Genomic DNA, 3,735 nt, shown 5'->3' with positions numbered 1-3,735 from the left:
GGAGGGGGATAAAGGGAAAAGAAAAGAAAGAAAAAAGAAAAGGAACAAGCCCTTTGTGACAGAACTCAACTCCCTGTAGATCTCAGGGGAAATGGCCTGTCAAATAATTTCAAGGAGATGACATTTCGACAACCAGCAAATGAGGCTTCCTCCCACTTCCTGCCATCCATCTCCATTTCTCTCTCGGACCTCTCTCCTCTGCCCTTGGTTCATTCCTCTGACAAGCGGGCCCTCCGGTCCTCCCTTCTGCCCTCCTCCGTGGCAGCTGAGCGCTCCCTTCCTGATGAGGCGGCATTAGGAAATCACTGAATCTCCAAATCTCCGATTGTTCCAGATTCCTCCGTGCCTCCCCCAGGACCCAGCTCCGGACATGACTCCAGCGGGAGTCAGCAGAGCACAGCCGCTCAGCCGACCAGGGAGAGCGCAGGGAGGGGCCCACCCAGGCCTGTGCCAAGTCATGCGTGACTCCAGCAGAGGGGGCTTCACCTGTCTGGGCCTCCATTCGCTTATCCCAGCAAAGGGGTGCAAAAGCTCTAGTTCCGGGGTTCCCACACTCCCTGCCCACAGATGGGCACATGCAAGCTTGTGCGGCTAAGAACAGCTACGGAGCCCCGTGCAGGGCCACCATCCCGCTGGCTTGGCCCTGAGATCCAGCTGGAACCTGCCCGCCCCAGGCCTCCCAGCCCACCAGCCGGGGGCAGGAGGCAGGAGTCTGTCAGAGATGCTGCGCAGGGGCGCCCAGGAGCTGGCCACCAGCATTTCCAGGCTCAGTGTGCCCTTGTTTGCTGGTCTGAGGTCAGGCAGATCCACTAATTCCCTTTGTACAGCAGGGGCGGGGAACCTTTTTGCTGCCAAGAGCCACTTGCATATTTATAACATCATTCTCGGGCCATTCAAAATGATCAACTTCAAAATTATGTTGCTGTGAAAGAAGCGCCTAGATTTGTTGAATTCTGAGTCCCTCCTGCGGTTGCCTTGGCAGGGCCGGACTTTCCCCAGAGATGAGTCCCACCGTGGGGTCAAGTTATCCAGGGCCCTGTCTCCTCTCTGCAGCTCCGGCGTCCACAGCTTCTTTCCTGACCAAGCACTTCTGTGCTGCTCGTTGCCCTGGAGACCCCAGATGTCAGCTGTGTGACCTCACCACCATCTTGGAAAAAGAGCTTATCATGGCCATTGGACAAATGAAGAAAAGAGGGCTCAGGAGGATGAGGGGCTTTGTCCAAAGTTGTACAGCAAACGAGCAGCAGAGCTGGGACTACGTGTGACTTTGGGACTCCCAAATCCACGGCCCCAGGCTGTGTCACAGCTTAAGACTCATGCGAGTGGACAGGTAATAATAATAAGATAATAAGAATAAGAATAGCCTGGCTGGTGTGGCTCAGGGATTGAGTGTCAACCTATGAACCAGGAGGTCACGGTTCGATTCCCGGTCAGGGCACATGCCTGGGTTATGGGCTCAATCCACAAGCGTGGGTCATGCAGGAGGCAGCCCATCAATGATTCTCTCTCATCATTGAAGTCTCTCTCTCTCTCTTTCTCCCCCTCTCCCTCTCCCTCTTTCTCTCCCTCTCCCTCTCTTCCTCCCTCTCCCTTCCTCTATGAAATCAATAAGAATATATTTTTTAAAAAAGAAGAAGAGTAGCACTTCAGATTCTGTGCTGAACACCTCAGGCATCGCCCTACTCATCCCTGAACACTTTGGTAAGAAAGAGAAATTAATGTCTACATTTCACAGATGAAGGAGACACTGAGGTTGAGAGACGTTTGTCCAAAGTCACACAGCAAATGACAGAGGGGTCCAGGTCAGACAGCTTGTGGAGTCCGGGTCCAGGCCTGGGTAGGTGAAGAATTTCAGCTGGGGGAATGGGACCCACGGCTTGGGTGACAGGAAGGCTGCCTTGCAGACACAGAGCTGTCTGTCCCTTGCTGAGTCTGGGGCAGGGTTGAGTTGGTGAAGGAGGAAGCAGGTAACATTTGACTCCTTTCCAAGAGGTTTATCTTGACACATTTCTGTACTTCCTGTAGCCGCTTATCAGTCCTAAGAACTGTGGTGTTGACCCGTTATCTTACATTATTATTGGACAGGGAGCACTTGACAAAGACGGCGGGGTTGGGGGGGTGAGAAGGGGGAGTAAGCCCTCAACCTCCTTCCTCAGGGCTCTTAGCTCTGACTGCTCCCAAGCCCATGAAAGCAAGGACCACGTCGGCCTGTCCATTACCATATCCCCAGGACGAGCACAGTGCCTGCCACATACAGTCATCACAGGGTGCACGTTTGCCGAGTGAATGAATGATTCCCTAATGGCCTCATCCCACTTGGTTGCTATTCATTGGGTACCCACTGTGTGCTAGACACTGTTGATGGGGAGATAACTGAACATGGGACCAGCCTGAAGGAAGACTCAGTCCAGAGTGGGGGCAGAACATGACTGTCAGTACCACTTTAATACTTTTTAGAATAATGCAGAGAATGAGTCAATCCACGAAATGGCAAACAGCTTGTGAGAGCCCCGAGGGAGGAAGGAGCCAAGTCCAGTGGGAACACAGGAAAAGGAACCGTTGATCTGCCAGGAGAGTGGATGGAGGCGTGGCTGGTGGAGGATGTGGTGTGGTTTCAGCCTTGAGGACGGGGACTTTGCCTTGAAGACAGGTGGGGTCGGTCCAAGCAGAGAGGCCAGTCCCAGCAAGGGCATGCAGGTGTAAAACCCATGCCTGAGGCCGGAGCAAGTGACAAGAGATGCCTCTTTGGGACCAGCCACCTATCATATTTCCCAGGGGTGGGTGGGTGGGTGGCCTCACGGTGGGATTGAAACATTGAATCATAGTGAATTGAAGAAAGGAAGAGCTGGAGTTGGCATTGTAATTCATAGACGCATCTTGTTAGATTCTGCTCAGAGTCATTCTGTGTTGAGACAAAATGTGATTTCATTTTCTCAGTAAATGCATTTCCAAAAACACCAAGGGGAATCTAGGACCCAGGTGCCAATCGCTCCGGGTTTTGGCAGCCAGGAGGGAGCAGGGTACCAGCCAGCATGTACACAGCCCGCAGGTCAAGTGCAGGAGTGCCTCCTGGCACACCGCAGAACTCCCAGGTCCCAGTCCCGGGACGCAGTCCCTCCCCTCCTGGCTAGGTAGCCAGCCTCTGGCCTCTACCCCCTGCCCCCAGAATTGGAGGCAAGAAGAGGGGTGGGCCGCTTGGGGGCTCCTAGGCAGGAGGGGGCTGCCTGCAAACCTGCTGACTCCGGCTCCACCAGGTGCCGCGTCCTGCACAGCCCGGGAGGCCCCGCCTTAGTGTTTGCCCTGCTCTCAGCCCATTCCGGCTCCGATTTGGGAATTTTCAGGCCTAAGGGGAAAGTCCCTTGAGAGGAATGTTAGAAAGAGAGCGAGCTCACCGGATCCGCCTGGAGAGCGCGGAAGGAAGGAAACCTCTTTCCCCAGCGGCGCGGCGGTGGCGGGCTGGAGGGCGCGCGGAGTTGAGCTGCAGAAGAGGCGACTGCAAGACGGGCGGGGAAGCCCAGCCCGAGGGTGGGGGCGGGGAGGCGGCTCAGTGGGCCTCTGGAGTGTGTGTTGCGCGCCTGTGTGTGTGTGTGTGTGTGTCTGGCGCCTGTCCAACGTAATTTCCCATAAACCACATGCCTAAGTCGCTTAAAAGGCTGTGCCGAGGAGCTGGCCGGCGGAGCCGGCTGGGGAAAGTGAAAGTTTGCCTGGTGCTCTCGGCGCCGCCGCCGCCGGCTC

At 55.4% G+C, this 3,735-nt stretch overlaps 1 long non-coding RNA gene across 1 annotated transcript; it reads right to left on the bottom strand.

Annotated features, from left to right (window-relative positions):
• Positions 1 to 2,426: 2,426 nt before the first annotated feature.
• On the bottom strand, positions 2,427 to 3,729 carry LOC106725044. Its single transcript, XR_001360900.1, has 2 exons — positions 3,393 to 3,729; positions 2,427 to 2,902 (listed from the first exon to the last, which is right to left on the bottom strand). It is a non-coding gene; the product is annotated as an uncharacterized LOC106725044 (long non-coding RNA).
• Between the last annotated feature and the right edge of the window lie 6 nt (positions 3,730 to 3,735).

The sequence above is a fragment of the Myotis brandtii genome, unplaced genomic scaffold (genome assembly GCF_000412655.1).
Source record: "Myotis brandtii unplaced genomic scaffold, ASM41265v1 scaffold131, whole genome shotgun sequence".
Taxonomy (NCBI): Eukaryota; Metazoa; Chordata; class Mammalia; order Chiroptera; family Vespertilionidae; genus Myotis; species Myotis brandtii.
The sequence above is the reverse complement of the archived record's forward strand: the minus strand, read 5'-3'. Positions and strand labels throughout refer to the sequence as shown.